This window comes from Hemitrygon akajei, chromosome 17 (genome assembly GCF_048418815.1).
Source record: "Hemitrygon akajei chromosome 17, sHemAka1.3, whole genome shotgun sequence".
Classification (NCBI taxonomy): Eukaryota; Metazoa; Chordata; class Chondrichthyes; order Myliobatiformes; family Dasyatidae; genus Hemitrygon; species Hemitrygon akajei.
In genome coordinates, this window is record NC_133140.1 from 33,211,312 (window position 1) to 33,236,909 (window position 25,598).

Here is a 25,598-nt window from a genome sequence, read left to right on the forward strand (position 1 = left end):
GCTCTTATCTTGATAAGCAGCTTCATGTGTGGATCATGTCAAAACCCTTCTGAAAATCCAGGTACACCACATCTACTCCATCTGTTTTGTCTACCCTGCTTGTAATTTCCTAAAATAATTACAATAGGTTAGTCAGGCAGAATGTTCCTTTCTAAAAATCATGCTGGCTTTGGCCTATCATGTCATGTGTCTCCAGGTACTCCGTAATCTCATTCCTAAATATCGATTCCAACATATATATCAACATTATCCCAAAGGAGGTTAATTTACAGCCCTGAGCAGACTTTTGTCACGGTACCATTTACGATGAAGACCCTCGAAATCTCATCACATTTTCCTTCCATCTGGGTGGAATCCAACCTGAAGACATGAACATTGATCTCTCTGACTTTTGATACATAGTTCATCATCCTCCTTCTCTTTTTTCTCTGTTACTAATTCTGGTTCCCTTTCACCTCTTCTCTTTTCCTCATCTGCCCATCAGTTCCACTGGAGCCCCTCCGTCTTCGATTTCTTCCTTGGTCCACGTTCTTCTCCAATCAGATTCCTTCTTGCACCCATTTTCTTTTCCACTCATCACCTCCTACCTTCTACGTCATTCCATCACACATCTTTAACACACCTTCTTACCAAGTTGGTTTCTTCTAACACCTGCCATCTTGTATTCCTTCTCCACCTTATTCCAGCTTCTGACCACTTTTTTGCTGTTCCTCATAAAGCGCTTCGGCCAGAAATATCGACAGTTTATTTATAGCATAGATGTTGCCTTATCTAGTGATTTATATCAGCATTTTGTTATATTCTTCAAGATTTCCAGCATCTGCAGCATCCCTGGAGATTATCTTTTTCCCCTTGCTTTTCCGAATTCAATTTCATATGTAATTTGCAAACGAGGAAACACTAAAAGGCATTAAACTGGGAATAGCCATCCTTTCCAACGCCCATTATCAGCTCTATAATTAACACGAATATCTGATTACAACCGAGAAAAACTGAACCAACCGAACATTGGTGTTATTCATGGAAATACCGAACTGTCACAAAGCAGTATATGAATGTACAAAGTGCCAACGTTCATTCTACCAGTTTTGCAGTATCCACTGATGATAGCGGCTGTGTGCATTTGAAGGAATGACTGAGGAAACACCCGTAAAATCTATAGACTAAACAATTTGCGGTAATCAGTCACATATACCACAAAAATGAGCTTGTGTTTTGAGTTAGCGAAATATTTTGTACTATACCTTCTGCCTTAAGGAGTTACCTACTCTCCAAACTGGATTTTGTTAAACTTCATTGCAAGTAACGAAAGAAACGCTCATGATTCTACAAGCTCATGGAGTTGAAATACCATATGAATCAAAAGAAAAAGAAAAAAACGTTGATATAGATTTTGTGTAAAACGGCAGAAATCTAAAATCGTCAACTTATTAGTGCATCACTAAGTTATTTTGCAATTTTTGATTCGATTTGTTCAACTCAATGGATTCATCATTAGTCGATGATTTTGAAATATTTTCACAGAATAAAAGAAATGCAGCTGACAAACCGACTTACGCTGCTCTATAGCTTCCCAATTCCAAGAACACCTCAGCATCCAAACATCAAAACCAACATGCGTTGTACGCAGATGTAAATACATCAAAGAAACTGTGAAGCTGAGAATCCAACTGCAGTTTAGCGCTATAGACTCTCAATGAGTGCAGGTTTGAGGCATTGCTTCGTGTTTTTTTTTCTTGCATCCAGACAAAGATTATTAATCGATATCACACTTATAAGTTAGGAAGAGAAGGGATCAATTTCGTCTTCGAATTATTGGAGACCACTATCACAGGACAAAACAATAAAATTAAGGAACTTAAGAATAAGATTCGGAATAAAGCATTCCGCCTCCCTCTACTGCCCGGTCACTCAAGAGGATAATGTCTGATATCCTCAACCATATTCTCCTCTGTTATATCACTGAACAGTCCCCAGTCATGAGATAAATCTGCTTTGTCTTAAGTACCGCCGAACCCCTCCAAAAGATATTCACTGGATAGTCCTCAGAGGATGAAAAAAAAAATCAGTGATTCTTCACCACTAGCTAGAGAAACTTTGCAGTGTGAAAAAAATAGCCAACTGAACAGTTATCGTTGCTCACTTACGTCAACGTTCAACCGCGGGAAATATAGATTTGAAGATGTGAAAAAATCGCAACATATTCTCGCGATAACATCTCTGTGTCTGAATATTTATCAGTAAATGTCATACGATTTTTAAAAAATCAGTACTTTTCTGTTTAATGTACATTCACGGCTTGCTGCGCAAGATTAGCTGTAAAATATAACTGCACTATCACATGGCAGGAACAGAAATCCCAGGGCACCCCAAAGGCAAGAGATATCCATTGCAACATGTGTACCTGTCCCAGCCACATTAAAGCAGAGGAGGTGCGAAATCGGTCACATTAAACGAAATCAGATTTAGCCTAATCATAACATTTGATTGCAATTCTGGACGTTGGAAAGTAGATTTATATAGGAATCACCTGTCTCGATGTGTACCCTCGAAGAATATGGTGCTTTGGACAGAGCTCCTCGGCGATTAGTAACTGCCAAATTGCCCAAGGGAACAAAATAAATTTGAATTATGCACAGGATTTATTTGGCCAGTAGTCGTAAATTGATGCATTAATTCCGGACCAGGTAGATGTATGTGTGGCACAACAGGGTGAGCATCCTATTAGGATAACACATTATTGTTGCTCATCAGGTCAGCGTGGTTGGTGGATAAGGAGCTGGAGTAAGGAAGGAAGGGAGTAGGTACAGGGAACATCGGCAATGAAATAAACTCCCTGTGTGATAATGCAAACAGCAATTTATTCCCGAAAGAGTTTAGGCAATCCCGAGAAATTCGAAATATAATAGAAATGTACACCCTTTGAAACAGGAATGGGCCGCTCAGACCTGTTCTGCTGGATATACCGGCTGGGATAGATTTCCCTTTGAGAAGAATTCATTCACTTCTTTCTCCTAGGTCACTTCACATCACAAATTCCCTCGATTTCTCCACTTTTAAATAATGTTTTGATATTTACTATCAAATAAAGACGCAAAATTATATCGTATTCGTAATTGACATGATCTTTCTGCTCTTATCTTTCTATTCACTTCTTCATCTCATTAAAACACAAACAGCCATTTGTCATTTATATTATGAACAAGGTAACAAGAGTAGACTACTTGCTCAAGTAAGTGTGAAGTGCTGGTGATATCTTCTAAAGTGCTTTTCAGGACGCATTTACTTTCAGCACACCTCAGCGTCGTTTCAAACATAATTACCTGCTCGCACTGGAGAATACCATTTGGAAAAAAAGCAGCACTCTGTAATACCAATAGAAAAGCACGTGTGTTCTATATTTATCTGAAAAAAAATCAGTATACTCTAATGAATAAAGAAAATAAATACAATAATAATATAAACGATAGCGGGTTCAGTGGTTTTAAATACTTGTAAAGTACAGACAGTTGTATAATCTCGAAAATTCCTCTGAATCATTTCGATCACGTGCATTCTGTCACTGCGACAGCCTGTAGATGGCGCCATCTTTCATTTCAACGTTGTTACGACCGTACCTCCCCACCCCACTCCCTGTCCCCCAATTCCATCGCTTTGAGTTTTTACAATCTATTTAGAAACACTCTACTGCTAACAAACGATCCAAATGTCCCTGTCGGTAATCGATATCTTCTTCGCTGAACAGCAGACATGATTTTCAACCTTCGTTTCTTACTTTGTTTCATACAGATCTGAAATTCTCATTTCAGGATTAGAGGACGAAATCACGATTAAAATGCTTCGGCGAATCCCCGAGGATACATTACACGCAAAATGAGTCTCATTAAACATCTTGAATAACGATCGCTTTGCACTCCCTACTGAGCAGCATTAAACCCATGGTATCGTTTTCTTGGATGATAAAGCTATGTACCATTAACTGTCCAAAATATGTCCTTTAATCCACCTTAATGAAACACGTTTGACTCGGCCGTTATTATATGTCTTTGCAGGAATCTGCAATGATCAAATTGGATCAAACCTTTCTTGCTACTCTTCCAAACACTCCACTACTCCATCCCACGAGCTTGGTTCTACTTATCAGTGGTCGCACCCCTTTTCATATTAATGTATTGAATATCTTCCCTCTACACTCTAAATCCCGAGTTTCCAACTCAAAACATTAAACACCCGCATGCATTCACAGGCACTGCGTGGCCCACCGACTTTGTCGGGTGAATTCCTTTAATGTCAATTATTATTTCACGTGTTCATGGATGCTTGTAAATATTCCGAGGAACAACGGAGTTGATCAGTAATTCCAAGTAAACACGATATCTTTTTTCTCTAAAACTTTACGTGTATATATTTAAATAACATGTTAAGATCGTGTTATTTTAAAATAATAATACTCATTTTGCATACAAATGAGAATTTCAGTTAATTACCCAAGATGCTCATTAATCAATGCTACCTGCGTTTTGATGTCTCTTGTTTCCTTCCATTTTGTTCGGTTGTGCATTCTAACCTGGATGTCCATTGAGTTTTCATTTCAGGTTTTACTGAGCTTGGTTAATGGTCTTGCCATTTATGTCTTTTGCCACTAGTAGTCTTGTAGCTCTGCAAGTCATGTAGATTTGTGTACTGCTGAAGGTGCGTCTTTCATTGCGTGGTTCTCATTGAAAGCACAGATCAAGCAATATTATTGTTCCGGCAGAATGTGTGTTTGCAGTTTATATTTGGGTGACAGTCAGGAAAGGGAAGCATCTAAACAGCGAGCGCAGTGTACACTGTGGCTCTCCCCCTCAACAGCAGGTAAACCACTTTGGGTGCTGTTGGAGAGAATGGTCTGTCAGGAGAAAGTCACGGCTGTCAGGTCTTTGACACTGAGCAGGTCCCTACGACTAAAAACGGAAGCTGGCGGGGGTGGTGCGGGGAGAAGAGGCGAGCCGTGGATATAGGCGATTCTTTTGGAGAACAAGAAGGAGTTTCTGTGGACGAGAACGGCATTTTTGGATGGTGTTGCTTCCTAGGTGCCAGGGTCCAGGTCCAGGTCTAGGTCTGCTCCGCCATTCAGTCATGAAGAAGAGACATTTATATATTTAAAAAAATGTACAGGAAAGATCCCAGCGGTGAAGACACCTGCAATGACTCCCTCATCGATCTAGAGCCGAACATTCTGGAAAATGAAGTTGAATGGGTGATAAAAATAAAACATTGCCAATAATAAGGCTGCAGGGTGTGACAGGATTCCAGTTGAATTGTTTTAAACTTTAAAAGGCGATGTTGTGTAAAAGTGCCTCATGGAATTTGCCAGCGAACCTGAAAAACCCAACAATGTCCTTTAAACTGGAAGAGATCATTTCATATCCCAATTCCCAAGAAGAAAAATGTAATGTAATGTTAAAATTACCGGACAATTTCACTAATGTCACATGCTAGCAAGTTAATGCTAAATATCATTCAAGCAAGACTCCAAAGGTTTTAGATGATACAGCGGCACCTGTCTCCATATTACTAATCTACGCTGGATAATGGAGAAATCGAGGGAATTCCAGAAAAGTATTTTTCTACGTTTTGCTGACTACTCTAAAGCCTTCGACAGTGTGGACCATAACAAACTATAGCAATTTTTTTAAAGAAATGAGGATATCTGGCGATCTGATCTGCCTTATGAGAAATTTGTACGAACATCAAGAAACAATAGTTAGCATTGAACACAGAATAATACACCGGTCAAGATTGAGAAGGGAGTATGACAAGGCTGCATACTGTCACCCTACTTATTTAATCTATATGCTGAACAAATCATGAGGAATGCTGGTGTAAAGGACTCAAATGTTCGAATCAAAATTGACGGGCAAAGTATGAACCACTCGGATATGCAGATAATACTAGTCCAATGGCGGAAAGTAAAGAAGATCTGAGGAAGCTTCTAATCAAAGTGAAAACAGAAAGAGCAACAGCTGACTTTCGCTCAATATGAAGAAAATTAAGATTATGTCGACCATCTCTATTAACTCAATGATGATAAAAGGAAAGGAATTGGAAACAATGACGGATTTTGTCTTCCTCTGTTCAAAGATTTGTATAGATGGTAACTGCAGCCACAAAATGAAACGGCGCTCACTTCTAGGGAGAGCAGTATTAGCAAACTTAGATAAAATACTGAAGATCAGAGATATAACATTGTCTACGAAAACTCTTATAGTCAGGTCTATGGTATTTACCGTTGTGATGAATGGCTGTGAGAGCTGGAGTATTAGTAAGGCTGAATACAAAAGAATCAATACCGTTGAACTTGGCTGCTTGAGGAAAGTGTTAAGAGTTTGTTAGACAGCAAGAAAATCCAACAAGACAATACTTGAAGAAATACAACCAGACTACTCATTGGGAGGCTTGGTTATGCGACACAAGTTCAAATATTTTGACCAATCATGAGAAGGCAGTATTCCTTGAAGAAAACTGTCATGTTAGGGAGAACAAAAACGCTAAAAGAAGTAGAGTGCGACAGAAGCTACAGTGGGTAGATGATATTACTCAGACAATGAGTAGGATCTTGGGGTATCTTAGAGAGGCAGTTTCCAAAAAGGAGGTTTGGTTGGCAGGAGTCCATGGGTTCACGAAAAGTCTGTCTCGACTTAACGACTGAACAATAACAACGAGCTTGACAGCGGCAGAAGATATTCTAAGGGATCGGACATAGAAGTTAGCGCATGTTGCCAACATCGACCTTACAAAGCATTTCAAATGGCCCACATGGGAGGTTGGTCAAGAAGGTTCTGTCGCTTAGCATTCAAGCTGAGAGAGTAAATTGATTTGTCAAAGACTATGTGGGAGAAGCCATAAAATAACATTACATAGTTGCCTCTCTGATCGGGCAGGTCGCAGGGTTCTGTGCAGGGTCCGTTGCTGTCTGTCATCTATATTACGGATCTGGATGATAATATGGATAAGTAGATCAGCAAATTTGGGGATTACAACAAAATTATGTGTTTAGGAAACAGCGAGGAATGCTTTCCTTGTTGCAGAGGGATCTTTATCAGCAAGAAAAAAATTAGGTGGAAAATGGCAGTTGGAATTTACTGTAGACAAGTACGAGATTTTGCAAGTCGGTGTGCCAACCGGGGTAGGTCTTACACGGTGAACGACAGGGTACTGAGGAGTGTGATACAGCAAAAGAATCTGGGAATACAGCTACGTAATTTGGTGAAAATGGCGTCACGGATAGGTAGGGTCGTAAAGAAAGCTTTTGGCACAAACACTTCCAGCTGCTACCATTTGGGAAACTGTACCTCAGCATAAGAGGCAGGACCAACAGGCTCCAGGACAGCTTTTTACACCAGGTCATCAAACTGCATAACTCATGTTGACAGAAATGTATGTCTATGTTATATTAACTATCCTATTGTACGTTCTATTTATTACAAATTACTATAAATTGCACATTGTGGATTTAGACGGAGATGAGCATGTATTTAAATATGAAATTGAATTAAATTAAATTAAATTCGATTCCATTCTATCTTCATGAATGTGTTTTGTTACATCCTCAAATAATTCAATCAGGTTCGGAAGGTATGCCCAGCCCTTGACAAACCCAAAGCCATGCAGACTATCCCTAATCCAACTATGTCTATCCAAATGCTCACAAATCCTGTTCCTCAGGATCTTCTCCAACAACTGTCCCACCCCCGAAGTAGGATTCACTGGTCAATAATTTCCTGGGTTAACTCTAACTCCTTTCTCGAAGAAAGAAACAACATCTGCAACCTTCCAATCTTCTGGTATTTATGCCGTCCCTATTCAAAATACCTTTCTAAAACTCCAACGCATCCTCTTTCTTAATGCTATAAACTCAAGCGTTCCAGTCCGCTGTAATTGATCCCCACATTTGACAAGGTCCTTTTCACTGGCAAATTCTGAAGCAAGGTATTCGTTATGTACCTCCGCTACCTCCTCCGGCTCCACGCACATGTCTCCACTCTCAGTCCTGATTGGTCTCATTCCCTCACGGCTCAGCCTCCTGCTTTTCCACATACTTGTAGAATGCCTTGGGATTTTCCTTAATCCTGCTCGCCAAGGTGTTCTCATGCCGCCTTCTAGCTCTCTTAATTTCATTATTGAGCTCCTTCCTGCAGCCGTGTAATTTTTTAGATGGTGCAATTCATAACAAATTCATAGAATGCATGAAATATTATGCACTTCAGGTCAAAGAGAACAAGATTGTCATTTGATGACTATAACTTGTTCCAGACTAAGATGAGTTAGAAAATACATTTGAGAAATAGTTGAAAGTCCTGCCCTTTCATTTAAATGAATAAAATTTCTTCATACGGACTCGCAGAAACACGAGAAAAATTGTTACAAAAATTTCAATTCGCAAAAAAATGTAGGAGCGCCGGGGACTAGATGTACGTTACTCGCAGGAATTGAATAAAAATCCTTGTACGTTAAAGAATGTGAAAACAGAAGAGAGATACCATAGCAAAGAGGCTTATGACTGGTCACACGAATGTGCAGTGAATTGCGGGATATATAGCATAATCAGCGGGAAAACATTTAGTCTAATTTGAAATCGTGTTCGAGACAGACAGCTTTGCCGAATGTCCTATTCCTGTGCTGTACTCATCCATCTTATATAAAAAGCAGTGTTAATGGGGTAAAGAAAAGATAGACAAATGGCATGATGAGATAATGCCGAAAGCTGCATTTTATTCAAAAACATTCCACGATGCATTTAAAGACGGTTGAAAGCGGAAGGAGGGTCATCCCCCCACCTTTATATCGCATATCACGTTAAGTGGTTAATGGAAAGCAGGGTAATTAATGGAAAACAGCATTGTGGAAGTTTGTAAGCTGAAATTAAGCAAAAAACATGAAGAGGCCTTGGCCCTTCAGGAACTTTCTCCAAGGAGGGGACAATACGAAACATTGCTGTTCATGTCCGATTGACAAACTATCAAATTGAAGTGGTAAGACGATTTCTCTCTTCCCCATGGAGCTGAGCCTGTCACCTCTGGCCAATGGTATCAAACAGCCGCATTAATTTTGTAGTCCAATACAGCTTCTCACTATCTCAGCAAAAGAATACAGAACATTCAGGCAAAATGCTTTTAGTATTACTAGAGTCTGGATAAACTTGGGTTGTTTTCATCGGGGCGTCGGAAGCTGAGGGCTGATCCGATAGAGATTTACAAGAATATTAGAAACATAGATAGTGCATAGAGAGTATTTGTTGTCCAAGTTTGAAACGTGAAATGAAATTGAAGGTGAGAGGAGGTGGGTTCAATGGAGATGTGAAAGGAAAGCTTTTTTACTCAGAGTGTCATCCATGCCTGGAATGCCCTCCTTGGTATGGTGATGGCGGCAAGTATGGAAGCTGAAGGAATATGGAAACAACTTTGTTGGGTACGATTAGTGTTTGAGTGTTTTGGTTTGCTATTTAGCTGGGTTGGCGCAGCATTTTGGGTCGGATGGTCTGTTCCTGTGCTGTTCTCTTATGGCAGGGGTTCCCAACCTGGGGTGCCCGCATCCCCAGGGGGTGCGAGATGGAACTTCAGGGGTTGCAACAAAGAGGGGCTTGTGTCCTTGAGTGACGAGTCACGAGTCATTACTCAGCCAGCTGCCAGTGTGCCTTGAGAAGTGGTAGTAACGTTTGTCCCAAGCACACTCCAGTCTCCCGCTGCCCGAGTCTGTATTGAGGATTCTCATCAGTGTTACTGGGAAGTTACACCTCAGAGTTGAGGAGTCTCATCGCTGTTCGCTGTAAGGATACATCTCAGAGTTACAAATCATCTCATAATGTCAAAATCTTTATACATCCCGAATTAACCATCGAGTAAGGACGTCGCATTAAAACCAACCCCGCAGACAGTATGTAAATTATTCAATTATAAAATTTTAAAAAGCCGCATTTTGATAAAAAGCAGCTGAAGTCATTCATTCGTATTTGTCTCAATGCATTAAGGACGTTCTGAGTTTCAAAGTTTTTTTTCTCTTAAAAGGTTTTTTTGTTGAATCGTTGATAATTTTGGATTGTGTTAGTTGTGGAGGTATCATGGTTAGCACCGAGGACATGAATCGAGTGATGGGAGTTCATATCTCCAGTAATCATCGGAAATAGGTGTGTAAATTCAGTAGAGAGTAGCCTAATAAGTATCGTCGCGTCCCCATAGCATTTCCACCCGACGATTTATCTTGGTATAACCGCAGATAGTATCATGATATAATATTCGGAAGCGTATTTCTCGTGATACTTTGCTATAGCAGTCACAAGTGAATCTGCAGATGCTGGAAATAAGTAATTAAATAAATACACAAAATGCTGGCAGAACTCAGCAGGCCAGACAGTATTTATGGGAGGAGGTAGTGACGACCTTCCCGGCCGAAACCCTTCATCAGGAGTGAAGTAACATGGGGTGGTCGAGGGGGGATAAGAAGTGGCGGGAGGGAAGAAGTAGAGAGCTGGGAAGAGATAGGCTGAAGGGAAATGGACTAGGGGAAGGTGGAGAATTATGGGAAATAAAAGGGAAAGGCAGGTAGGGCTGGGGGAGATTATAGATATTGGGGAAAAAGAGAGAGAAAGAAACCAGACTAAAATTATATATAGGGATGGGGTAAGGTGAGCAGGACTATCAACGGAGGTCTGTGAGTTGAATGTTCATGCCGGCAGGTAGGAGGCTACCTAGGCGGGACATAAGGTATTGCTCCATCAACCTACGTGTGCCCTCACGTTGACGGTAGAGGAGGCCATGGACAGTCATATCGGAGTGGGAGTGGTCTGTGGAATTGAAGTGTGTCGCCACAGGGAGATCCCGCCACTGCTAGAGGACTGAGCGCCGTTGTTCGGCGAAACGGTCTCCCAGTCTGCGGCGGGTCTCCCCAGTGCATAAATGGCCACATCGGGAGCACCGGATACAATATATCACCCCAGCGTGTCTGGTTGAGTAAAGCAGTCAGCCCTGACTTAGTCAGAAAGTTTTTCTCATATTAGCTGATGTTTTCCTCTTTACTTTCAACCCTTCATCACGTCAAAAAGAAGGAAATGGAATGATGACTATGCGTGCATTGGTTTCACTTGCACAACAAAAAATGATGGCTTGCAAAAACCCCAGTGCATTCTTTGTAGCGTTGTGTTTTCCCACTCAAATCTAAAGCCATTAAAGCTTCAAGAGCACTTCAAGATCAAGCATGGAGGAGCTGATGTTAAAGGACATGATATTGGGTCATTGAAAATCAAAACAGCTCGTTTTGATTCACAAGGAGCTCTTCCAAAATTAGGTTTCGCTTCTGTTGAAAAACCACAACCTCTTGCTTCATACCAAGTGGCATATAAAGTGGCCAAATCCAAGAAGCCCCATACAATTGCGAAAGATCTCATCAAGCCATATGCACTGGAAATGGCAATAATTATCCTGGGCAAAGAAGCAAGAAAAATATTTGAACAGGTGCCACTATCAAATAATGTCATTCACCACCGAATCTGTGATTTGAGTGAAGATATTTTGGATCAAGTCATCTCAGATGTCAGAGCTAGTCCTCTTAAAATCTCTGTTCAGTAGGATGATTCAACTGATGTCTCCAGTTGTAGTCAACTCATCACATTAGTGAGGTATGTCAATGATGGTGCTGTGAAGGAAGATGTCCTGTTTTGTAAAGATCTGAAAACAAGCACAACTGCAAATGATGTGATGCAGTTGGAAAAAGACTTCTTTGCCTAACATGATTTATATATCAAAGTCATTGGTTCTGTGTGTACTGTTGGGGCACCTGCAATGCTTGGAAATAAATCGGGATTTTCTGCATTAATGAAGAAGGAGATTCCAGACTTGCAAGTTACCCATTGTTTTTTTTTCATCGGCATGCTTTGTCATCAAAAACATTGCCTCCAAACTTGAAGAACGTCCATGATACTTGAGTGAAGATCATCAACTGGATCAGGGGGCGTGCTTTGAACCATTGCATCTTCAAATCATTTTGTGAGAATCTGGGAAGTCAGCATTCAGCTTTGGTTTTCCACACAGAAGTCCGTTGGTTGTCACGAGGACACGCTTTAACCCGCTTCTTTGAACTGCGGGAATAATACAGAGTTTTTTGGAGGAGCATGAATGTGATCTGATTGGGGCAATAGAATCACAGGAATTCGCCCAAATGCTGGCTTACTTAGTTGACGTTTTCACTCGTATGAATGCCCTGAATGTTTTTCTTCAAGGAAAAGGGATAAGCATATTGGAGGCTTGTGAAATGTTGAATGCCTTCAAAGAAAAGTTACGTATTTGGCGTCGAAGGATGGAAAGAGGCAGTCTCTCAAATTTTCCTTCACTGGAAGAGACGGTTGATGATACTGGATCCATAACTCCTACTGTGCGTGAAGAAATTGTGGCTCATTTGAAAATGCTGTCAAAATCGATTGATGGGTATTTTGCTGCCGGAGACCTGAAGATTTAAGAAGAATTGATCATGAATCCATATTCCTACAATTTGTAGAAAACGTCAGATGATGAAGAGCTGAAGGAAGATCTTATTGATTTGCGGACAAATCAAGCTCTTGAAATGCAATTTGAAAGCAATACTTTGGAGGATATTTGATCTGCAGCACTGGATCTGTTCCCAAGACTTGGTGCAAAAGCACTCCGTGTCCTCATTCCATTTGTAATAACATACTTGTGTGGATCTGGATTCAGTTCGCTTTTGCCAATCAAGGCAAAATCTAGGAATCGCCTAAATCCACAAGCAGACCTGTTGATCGCAGTCAGCAAGAAAGTTCCAAGAGCGGGGAGCTACTTCAGCTACCACGCGGGGGCGAACCCGCGAAGATTAGAGGGGACAGTGATACCAAGTGTATACAGTCTACATAGATGGGCGGTTGGTTTCCTGATGATCTGAGCTGTGTCAATAACCTTCTTCATTTTTGCTGTTTTAGGCAACCTCCCACTGTCAACATTTTGGGTATTAATAATAAAATATGACATTCGGCACATTTACTTGAAGGTAGAAATACAAACAGTATTTATGAGTGGAAAGGCCGAAGGGATTTGAGATGCAAAGTGACCTGGGTGAACAAAGCCAATGAATGATTCGAGATTGGAAATCAACCCCAACCACCCATCATTCAGGCAAATCTTCAAGCAGCAAGTGGGCAGAAGGGGTCACAGGTAGGCGAGAAAATGAGGATGCAGATCAAGCCAATCGGTCATAAGACTGTAACACCATTAGACATAGGAGCAGTTTCTGGTCATTTAGACGATGGGGTCTGCCCCACCATTTCTTGCTGAGACTGTCAGACCATAAGACCATACGATACAGGAGCAAAAGTTGACTATTCGGCTCATCGAGTCTCCTCCGCCTTACAATCGTGGGCTGATTCAATGCTTCCATCCATCCCCCACTTCCCTGCCTTCTCCCCATACCCGATGAGACCCCGGCTAATCAAGAATCTCTCTATTTCTGCCTTACGTACACCCAATTACTAAGACTCCACAGCTGCTCGTGGTAACAAATTACACAGATATACCAACCTCTGGCCACCCTCAAATTTCTCCGCATCTCAGTTCTAAATGGACATCCTTCAATAGTGAAGTAGTGCCCTCTTGTACTAGATTCCCCTAGCAGGAGAAATATCATGTCCGTATCTATTCTGTTTCAAGCCTTTTAACATTCGGAGTGTTTATATGAGAGTTGCCCTTGTTCTCCTGAACTCCAGGGATTACAACCCAAGACATGTCGGACGTTCCTCTTACGGTAACCCTTTCATTCCTGGAATCATTTTTGTGAATCTTCTCAGCAGTATCTCTAATGTCAATATATCCCTTATAAAATAAGGAGATCCAAACGGCACACTATACTCCATCTACTCTCACAAGTGTCTTATAGAGCCACTACATCACATCCCTGCTTTTATATTCTATACCTCCAGAAATGAATGACAATATTGCGTGCGTCTTCTTCACAACCGACTCAACCTGGAGTTTAAACTTGAGGGTATCTTGTGCAAGGACTCCCAAGACCCTTTGTATGTCTGCATTTTGAATTATCTCACCATCTAAATACTGGTCTGGCTGGTTAATTCTTCCCCCAGAGTGCATGACAATGCACTTTCCAGCATGGTATTTCATTTGCCCCTTCTTTACCCATTCCCCTATACTATCTAAGTCTCTCTGCAGGCTCTCTGTTTCCTCAGCACTACCCACTCCTCCACCTATCTTTGTGTCATCGGCAAATGTAGCCACAAATCTATTAATGCCATAGTCCATATCATTGGCCTGCGGAATAAAAATCAACTGTCCCAACATGAACCCCTGTGGAGCTTCTCTGGTAACCGGCAGTCGGCCAGAATAGGAGCCCTTAATTGTCACTCTCTTTTTTATGCCAACCAGCTGCTGCTAATAACTTCCCTGTAATTCCATGGGCTCTTATCTTGCTCAGCAGCCTCATGTGAGGCACCTTGCCAAAGGCCACTTACAAATCAAAGTACACCACGTCTACTGCAATAACACTACTTGTAATTTCTTCAAAGAGTTGCAACAGGCTTCTCAGGCAGGATTTTCCTTTCAGGAAACCATGCTGGCTTTGGCCTATTTTGTCGTGTGCCTCCAGGTGCTGCCTATTCTCATTCCTAACAATCGATTCCTATCGCTTCCCAACCACTGATGTCAGGCTAACAGGTCTATAGCTTCCTTTCCGCTGTCTCCCACACTTTTTAACTAGCGGAGTAACATTTACAATTTTCCAGTCATCCGGTACAATCTATCGATTCTTCAAAGATCATTGTTAATGCCTCCGCAATCTCTCCAGCTACTTCCGTCAGAACTTGATGGTGCATTCTAACAGGTCCAGAAGATTTATCCACGCTCAGCCCTTTAAACTTCCCGAGCACCTCCTCAGTCGTAATTTGCACTGCATAGATTTCATTTCCATGACACTCTTGAATGTCCGGTATTCTGCAGCCGTTCTCCACTGTGAAGACTGATGAAAAATACGCATACAGTTCCTCTGCCATCTCTGCCTCTCTCATTACAATATCTCCAGCGTTATTTTGTATTGGTCCCATATCTACCTTGGACTCTCGTTTAACCTTTACATACTTAAAAGAGCTTTTATTATCTTCTTTGCTATTAGTCACTAGCTCTTTTAATAACACATCTCTTCCTTTCTAATGACCTTCTTAGTTTCCTTCTGCATTTTTTCAAAAGCTTTCTAATCCTCTATCTTCCCACTAGCTCTGGTGTCCTTGTATGCCCTCCCTTTCGCCTTTACTTTGGCTCTGGCTTCACTTGACAGCCACTGTAGTGTCCTTCATCCCTTTGAAAATTTCTTCTTATTTGGAATATATCTGTCTTGCCCTTCCCTCATTTTTTTTTTGCAGGAACTCCAGCCATTGCTGCTCTGCTCCCCTTCCTGCAACCTTCCCTTTCCAGTCAACATCGACCAATTCCCCTCTTAAGCCATTGTAATTTCCTTTCTTCCACTGAAATACTGACATATTGGATTTCATTTTTTCCCTCTCAAATTTCAATACGAACTCGATGATGCTGTGATTTCTGTTCCCTAATGGTTCCTTAACATTAAGCTGTCTTATCACCTCGGGGTCACTGCACAACACCTAATACGGCACAGCCTATCTCGTTGTGGGCTCAACAGCAAGCTGTTCTAAAAAACCCTCCCTTGAACATTCTGTAAATTCTCTCTCGAGGTCCAGTACTGATCTGGCTATTTCAATACAATTCCATGTTAAAATCCCCAACGATTATCATGGCATTGTCTTTCTGACACGCCTTTTCTATCTCCTGCTGTAATTTGGAATCAACATCCCGGCTGCTGCTTGGAGGGCTGTATACAACTGCCATTAGGGTCCATTTACTTTTGCTATTTCTTAACTGAACCCATAGAGCCTCCACATCTTCAATTCCTATGTCATCTCTTTATAATGATTTAATATGATTTCTTATACAAAGAGCCACACTACCCCTCTGCCTACTAACCTATCTTTCCGATACACCGTGTAATCTAGGACGTGGGGATCCCAATGGCAGCCATCGTTTAGCCAAGTTTCAGCGATGGACACAACGTCGTATTTGCCAGTCTGTAGCTGAATTTCAATATCATCCATTTTTTCCTTTATGTTGGTTGCATTGAAACATAGCACTTTCAGTCCAGTATTTGCTGTTTTATGGTTGAACTACACCACGCCTGTATTGCCCTGTAACTCATGGCAGTGGCTACGATTAAGCCTCGTTTCCTGCCTGTTCTTTCTATAATCTATTACTCACTCCAATTTATTTCTTTTCTCCCCTTCCTCGACCTTATCACTCCGGTTCCCAACCCCCTGTCAAATTAGATTAAACGCTCCCTAACAGCTCTATTAAATGTGCCCACCGGGATATTCGACCCCGTTGGGTTCAGGTGTAATCCGTCCTTTTTGTACAGGTCGTACCTCCCCGAGAAGAAGCCCCAATGAACCAGGAATCTGAAACCCTGCCCCCTACACCAGTCTGTCGGCCATACATTAACAGGGCTGATCATGCTATTTTTGAACTCGCTAGCGGTGGCACAGGCAGCAATACACCATGCAGGTGCCTCTATCAGTCTGACAGAACCTCCTGTCTGTTTCCCTCACAATGGAATACCCTTTGCATTCCTCATCTTCCTCTTTCCCTTCTGTACCACGGAACCAGGCACAGTGCCACAAACCCAATCGCTGTGGTCGCCCTCTGTCAAGTCATCCCCCTCAACCGCTTCCAAATCGAGATAACGATTGCTGACGGACATGGCCACAGGGGTGCTCTCTACTATCTGACCTCTTCCACTCGCTTTCCTGACCGTCACAGACTTATCTAACTTATGTAGCCTCGGAGTGACTAGCTCCCTGTAGCTCCTCTCTATCTCCTGTATACTCTCCCTAATAAGCTGTAGATAATCGAACCGCAGCTTTAGACCCCTAACATGGTCTGTCAGGAGCTGTATCTCGGTGCACATGGCGTAGATATGCACTTCTGGGAGAATGGAAGATTCCCGGGATTCTCACATCTGACACTCAGAGCAAAGTACTAACCCTACCAACATGCGCTCTATTCCTTAAAAACTGCAAAGGAAAATCAAAAACGAAATCCACCTACCCACTGACCTCGCTGAAACCTCAATGAGCCAAAACCTGTCGCTTCTACTCCCGCCAGTGGCCGACTCCCGATAATGTCTGCTCCGCGTAACCATTCTGTACTTTTATTTAGTTCGTCGAGCTCAGACGCCGCTGCTGATAGGCTCCGCACAAAGGACTAACTCCCGCGAAGCTTTTGATTTAAATAACTGAGATATCAGTACCGTCTTTAAGCAGGAATTTGTTACCGGAGTGTTGAAAAGTGGCTAATAGGCTTTCATTTAAAAAGGTCCGCAAGTACTGTTGGCAAGCCAAATATCGGTGCTGGGAAAGATACTGGAATGAAGGACAGAATCTATCAGAATTTGAAAAGTCAAAGGATATAAATGTGACAGTAAGCATGGATTTCTGAAGGAGAATTGTCTCTCTCAGATTTGATTCAGTTGTCTTGAAGAGGCTATGCAGAAAATTGCTGAGGGAAGGACAGTAAACTATATCTTAATTAAATTTTGCACGATCCTGTACATCAGTCTAGTATAGAATGCTGGGTGACACGGGAGCTAGAGTGATCCAGCCAACTGAACACAAGAACACAAAATTGGTTTACGAGAGGAATCAGACAGTGATAGTGGAGATTTGATACCAAGAGGAAAGGCTTGCAACTAGTGACGTACTAAAGAGGTAGGTCCTGGTTCCAGTATTGTTTGACATCTCTAAAATATTTAGCTGATAGTATTTTTCAGATGGTAATAAAATTCAGGATGCAGTGGAATTAGTGATATACCAGACAGTGAAAATTTACTAAGACGAGGAACTGGGAAAGTGGGCCAAGCAATTGCAGATAGAGTTTAACTGTTACATTTGCAAAGTGTTGTATTTTGGTTAGTTAACCTGGGGCAGGAATTGCGCAAAGGTTTGTCCTAGGAGTTGAAGTAGAACACGGTGACTGAGAGATACAGACACGTTGATCTGTAAAATTGTCAACAGAGGTGGACAGGCTGGTAAAGAAGCTGTTTGTCACAATTAAATTAACAGTTCAGAATCGGAATCGGGTTTATATCACCAGCATGTGCCGTGATGTTTGTGAACTTAGCAGCGGCAGTTCAATGCAATACATAATGCAGATAACGAAAAACAAATAAAAACAATAAGTAGATATATTAATCTATTATAGGTATATCAGATAGATTAAAAATGTGCAAAAACAATAATAACAGGTATTTAAAAAGTGTTAGTATTCACGGGTTCAATGTCCATTTAGGAATCCGATCGCAGAAGGAAAGAAGCTGTTCCTGAATTGCTGAGTGTGTGCGTTCAGGATTCTGTAAGTCCTACTTGATGGCAACAGTGAGAAAAGAGCATGCCCTGGGTGTGCAGGTCTTTAATTATGGACGCTGCCTTTCTGAGACACCGCTCCTTGAAGATGTGCTGTGTACTTTGTAGGCTTATACGCAAGATGGAGCCTAACTAAATTTACGACACTGTGCAGCTGCTTTCGGTTCCGCGCAGTATCCCACCACTCCGCCACCCCCATACCAGACAGTGACGCAGTTTGTCAGAATGCTCTCCACAGTACACATACAGATGTTTTTGTGTGATATTTGTTGACATACCACATCTCTTCAAACACGTAATGAAGCATAGTCGCTGCCTTGCCTTCTTTATAGCTGCATCGATATATTGGGTCTAGGGTAGATCCTCAGAGAGCTTGACACCCAGGATCTTGAAACGGATCACTCTCTCTGCTTCTGATCCCTCTATGAGGATTGGTGTTTATTCCTTTGTCTTACCCTTCCTGAAGTTCACAAGCATTTCCTTCGTCTTACTGACGCTGAGTGCAAGTCATGGCAATGAGTACAAGATCTGGGACGTCATGTTCAACTGTACAAATCGTTGCTGAAACAGTGTATTGTGCATTCGTTGATGAAAAGTAAGCTGTGCATTTTATTGCAAACAACAGAAGAGATGCGATGAAGCTTGAGATAGTGCAGAAAAGATTGACAAGTCTGTTAGTAGAACAGCGTGATTTTAACTGTAGGAAGAGACTGGGGCTATTCATCCCTAGAGCACAGGTGGTTGCGATGTGACCATATATATGTAATATCAGCTAATGCGTAGGCAGGGGTATGATAAGTCTTTTACCCAGAATCGGTTAACTGAAAATGAGAATACATAGATTCCAGTCGAGAGAGAAATTATTTAAAAGAGTCCAGGGGAAGTTTTTCTACAAAATAAGTTTTTTTAAAGTGGAACAGAGTACCACATGAACCAAAAGAACTGGGTACGATTCCAATGTGTGAAGTACATTTAGATGAGTACATAGATAGAATAAGTTTATTGTGGTGAGATCCAAACGCAGCCAAATGGGACGAACCGGGTTTTCAATAGTCCAATAGTTCAATAGTACCAATTTAATATCAGAGAATGCATACGATATACAACCTGAAATTACTGGCCTTCGCAGGCATCCATGAAAACAGAAGAGTACTCCAAACAAAGAATGACGGCAGAAACGTTAGAATTGGGGTTAGAAATGTTAGAAAACGTTAGATGTCTTTGGGGAGCCTTCTCCTCCCACTTCCATGCACAGGCATCACATTCCCCCCACTGTTGCTCCTACCCCAGCAAGTAAACAAGAGCAAAGACCCCAAGAGACCATGATTTCCCCCCAGCAACGAGAGAAACAGTGTGCGTGTGTGTGTGTATGTGTGTGTGTGTGTATGTGTGTGCGTGTGTGTGTGTGAGAGAGAGAGAGAGTTTAGAATTGCAAGGTATGTTCTTTGACTGGAAGGGAATGATGGAAATCACATTCGAGGAGAAAATGAAGTACAGATACTTTATCAGTTTCAAATACACTTTATTAATATTGACCAGATTGTTTTTAATTCAACTGATGCTTGTTAATGGAAATTTGTACTGAAATATCCATTTAGCTCTTTGAAAGTATTGATAACAAAGAAAAACATTATATTTAGCTTCTGTGATTAAAAATTTGGGAAGCTTCAAATTTAGCCAAAAATAACAAAGAATCGCCTGTTTAAATGGATTTCGATTTGACATTTCGAGTTAACACTGGACACTATTAAACTAATGTTTTCAAGATTCGGATCAGACTATTGAAGTAAGCCCATTAATTATGTGATATTATTCATGTGCATGGTTTTCTCACATAAAATCTTTCCCCAGCCATCGGGATCGTTGGCATAGTTAAAAAAGAGGTTGTTTTTTTTTACAAACATCTTGCAATTACTGCGAATTCCACGATACTTTCGGTTATAACCTAAAACGTTCTCGGGAGAATCAAGGGTGAGAAACAAAGTTAAAGCCTTAGGTTTATAAACTTTCATCGGGTTACCAATCAGAAATCTCTGTTCTGTTTCTCTCTCCATGAAAATTCAGGCAGAGGAGTGTTGTCACGAGAACCCGTTGCGAATATTAGAACATCGTCCGATTATATTTCCCTCGGTTGAACGTTGATATAAGTGTGCAAGAATAGATTTTTAATTCGCCGGTTATCCATGTCAAAAAAAAAAAAAATCCTTGCCGATGGTGGCAAACCTCTGGATTTATTTTTTTCATCCTGTAAGGTCTGTGGGGGCAAAACTGTTGGGAAACGTTTAAGAGGAATTAAGTTTGTTTTTCTTAGAATCATCAGGTGTATGCAGTGGACCGGAAAGCGAGACTACGACTGAGCATATCAGACATTATCATCTTGAATGACCGGGCAGGAGACAGGGCCCGAATGGCTTATTGCTGTTCTTTTCTTAATTTTCTTTCTTTGCATTTGTTTTATGACAATTGCCTCCAATGAATCTGAAAAATGTCGAAGACCAAAAAGAACAATTATCTTCCCATTTGTTACATGTGACACGGATCATCAACCTTTGATGGACACAAGAAACGAAACGTAGTGATGCTCTGGCCTACACACATTGATAATATATGGCTATGAAATGCAGTTGGATTCTCATCTTCACAGCTTCTTTGATGTGTTTACATCTGCGTACAATGTATGTTTGCTTTGATGTTTGGATGCTTGTGTGTAATTCGAATCAGAAATCTGCAAAGCGGCATAAGTCAGTTTGTCAGCTCCATTTCCTTTAGTCTGTGAAAGTAATCCAAAATCAGTGGTTAGTCGAGCATTTAGTGACTAATTGAATCACACGATTGTAACATAAATTAGAGATATCTTCATAAGTAATGAACTTTAGTTGCTTACGCTTTATGGACAATTACTTCAACGCTGTTTCAAGATTTCCTTTAATTATTTATATATTAGCGTTTCTTCCCATACTTAATAGGAACTTTAACAAAATCAAGTTACGAGAGTAGAGAAATCCTTGAAGTAGCAGTTTGGTACGTAATAATAGGCAAAATTATAATACAATCGTATTATCTGTCATCTGTGACTGATTGCCGCATCCTGTTTCGTTTATGGAGCTCACAGGTGCTCGCTCTGCTGCACCTGCCAACACAGTTCCAAATGCACATGGACATTGCTGACAGTGGACAGCTCATAACTGAGAGAATGAACGTTGGCATTTTGTTCAGTCAGGCTCTCTGATTACAGTTTTGTCACAATTCGGTATTTCCGGTTGTTAAGGTCTTCTCGGTTATTAGCGGTCACTCGTGTTTATTATGGACGTTGAGAAGGATGGCATTCCTAGTTTTTTGCTTTTTGGCGTTTCCTCACGTGGAAATTATATGTGAAATTAAATTCGTAAAAGCAAGGAAAAAGTAATCTCTAGAGATTCTGCAGATGCTGGAAATCTTGAAGAATGCAAACAAAATGCTGAAGGAATTCATTAGGTAAGGCAACATGCAAGAAGGTAAATAAACTGTCGATTCTTTCTGGCAGAGACGCTTTATCGGGACCGGAAATGAGGGAATAGAATCCAGAATATAAAGGTGTGGAGGGGTGGGGGAACAGTAGCAGGTGACAGGTGGAACCAGGTGAGTGCGAAGGTATGCGGATGACTGAGGTGGGAATGACGTAAGAAGCTGGGAGGAGTCGGTTGGAAAAGGTAAACGGTGTATGAAGGAGTCGGAGACGGGAGGACAGTGAACCCTGCAAAATGGAAGAAGGAGGAGCACGTGGGTGGAGGGCAGCCTGATGGGCAGATGACAAGAAGAGAAAAGGTGAAACAGAGAATGGAAAAAAAGAGAGAATGGAATGATGGAGAAATTCCCAAAAGTTAGAGAAATCCACATTCATGCCTTCAGGTTGGAGTCTCCACAGATGGAAGAAAATATGCTTGTACTAGAACGTTAAGTTGTTTCACTGAAAGGCGAGTAGCTATGAATCACTTTATATTTTGTTACAGTGTAAATGGTGTCCTCACATTTGTAAAATTAACCTCCTCTTGGATGATGATTATATTTATAAATATAAAACCTCTGGGGTACTCCGGTTTCCTCCAATGACTTGCAGATTAGGATGTTTATTGGTCACGTGGTTGTGACTGAGCGGCATGGGCTGGTTGTACCGGAAAGGCCGGCTACCGTGATATATCTCTAATGCAAATCTATATCACATTCACGCTAATCTCTCTGCTTTGCCTGGGAATAGATAACGCGCTCCTCATGTTGTCGATCTTTGCGAAATGGTTTGCTCTCCCTATGGTTTTTTGAAGCATAGGCAGTGGTGTGCTCAACCGGTGCTTGTTCAGCCTGTCAAAAAACATATATTAAATACAACTAACTGATACAGAGCTCAGTTATCATAAACTAAATTAGATTTGCCAAATTTTAAACACCGAGGATAAAAAAATTGTTGGAATAACATTTTTTCTGCGCACAAAGATACCGTCTGTACATCATATCGGAGGTGGGATCGCGACCGTTTCAAGCTGGAAGTCGCTATGTTTAGACTTTCAAATCACCGGTTATAACAGCCTTAGGAATAGGATGGGGTTTTCAGTTTTGGCCATCTCTGTTTTTTCATCTCCTAAATCCTATCTCTTACATCGCTCTAAATTCTGTGCATGGGCACAGGTCCATGTTCAATCTTTTACGCATGCGTCCAATTATGGTAATGACTGCCCTGATCAAAATTCGTCACTGCGATGCAAACTGAAACTGTGACCCTTACCTCTCACATTATTTAAGTTGAGAATATTGGAGCAAATGGCAAGTCCCGATGCTGAGTCTTGCTTATCTCTAGCCGGAAACAGTGAAGCGGCATCCTGGGCCTCTGTTGATTTGATTTGTTTTGCTGGCAAATTACTTAAATTACGATCGAAGTAGGGAGAACCAATGGAAGTAGTTGCTACAGTAAGTGATAAAAATGGCATTTTTTTTTGCTGAAATAATGGCATAGCATTCCAAAGTAATGAAGTAATAGTAAAAGTTTGTCATCTTCGACTTAGATATTACTCGAAGCAGTAGTCCTACATTTCAGGAAGTGTTACGAACACTTGTAGAAGTTTTATCTTAATTCTACCATAATGAAAACAGTGATGGATGTATGACTACCTTATCTTAGTTGCTGCAGTCGCTCCATTTGCACCTAAAGTCGTTAGGTGAAATTAAAGCTAAATGCGTTAAAATGGGGAATGTGATTAATGAAACAAGAAGACAAAGGTTATCATTAGAATGAATCCAGGTTAAAAAAATATATAATAACATTGCAGTGCTAGAAACATGAAGTAAAACAGAGAAATAGAACACACAAAAATTTTAGTAGATCAGAAACAGCCAGTTAAAGGGAAATAGCCAATGTTCACATTGCAATCTGCGGAAGGTTCTTTCATCTGGAATATCAACTGGTTGGTTCTCTTTCCAAAATCGGTCAGTAGCTGCATATTATTTTTTGGTTTGAATCCAAATGGGAGACGCCAATACTTTTATCCGTTTTAGGCTTTGCTTCCCACATTAGGATAATACTCATTCAGCGTTGTATCGTGGACTAGAAGGTGTTATGTGGAGTTTTGTTTAACACTTGGTTATCATTGTTCATCACATACTACAAGGTTTTATTGCAAGTATATTCGATTCCATTGCAGGTTAGGCACCGCTGTGTGGATCTTTGTTGCGGATCGGGGTTAAAACTGTATTTAATATTGCAAAGACCATTTCAACAAAACAAGATTTAGTTACATTTTTACCTTGCTTACTGTCCGTTAGATCACATGTAACACACATTACGAATTGATTCGTGCACGCACTGTACTTTCCCATTGTCCAGTCAACTGCGATTCTCGTAAGTCAGCATTTAGTAGTTTCTCACAGTCTCAGTTGTGTGTTGAATTATTCGTCAAAACAACTGACCTTCCAATGGTAAATATTACCGTTTCACTTCCAATCCAACCGGCTATAAACGGTGTGGAAACTTGAAAGGATACAGGAAGCAGGTGCAACGGGAACATTCAACTAAATTTTGGATATATAGTTGAAAATAAATATTTGACGGAGAAAGTAGTTTAATTTTCCCTACTGCGCTCCAAAGTGTTATGGAATAAAATAGATCCATGATATCTTTGCTCTGCAAGTATCCCGCTCTGAAACAAGACCAATTGCTTTACCTACCGGGTCTTCATTCTGACATCCGTCCAAAGAATTTGTGTTACCCCCTTCAGAAAAGAAATCAAAAAGAAATGATTGGCATTGTAAACATTGTACATTATTAATCTGATACCAATCGAATTAATCGTGTAAGGGGAACCGCTGAAGTTATGGATCTTTCAGAAAGTATTTGTTGGTAACAGTCGTGCTAATATATTGTGTTCTGCATTAACCTGGTGCTATTCTCAAAAGGCTTTGACTTTCAACGAGGCTGTAAAGTGATGATCGCATAACAGCGGAGGTACTGCATTTAAGTATGGCAACCAAGATGGAAATTAAAACGAATGAGACGTACATAAGTTGGTTAATGTTCTTTACACAGTCAGAGGGAGTTTAGATCTACGCCAATTCATTTACGTTTCAAAATAAGGATCTGCTATTGTATTACAAAAAAAGACACTTGAAGTACTCCAAAATGGTGGAACAGCATTGGGAAATGAGATATGAAATACTTCCAGTGGACTGGTGAAATAGTTGAACTTTAACATCAAGTGTATATTTTGCCAAAATATTATCACTGAAATCCGGCTTCAAAAATCGTGATCCATGTCCAATCATTCTGTAAATGTCAATTACTGATTTTAAGTTAAATGTCATTAACGCTTCTATTTTGTAGGAACAGAGGTGATGTTTCTCAGCGATCAGTGTTCTTACCGTGCGATCTCTTTAACTTGAGTATCAGCAAAACAATTATCACAATTAAAATTAAAATTGCTGATGCCTCCACTGCACATGCGAGAATCAATATGGTATCAGCGCCTTGAAAAAGAAGCCAGGAAGCATTTATACATCTAAAAACAAATCCACACATGGGAAGCAACAATGCAAACTATTACATAGGGTCCTTTCAAATCTCACTACACACTGATAGGAAAATGGCAGAATATACAGTATAGAACAA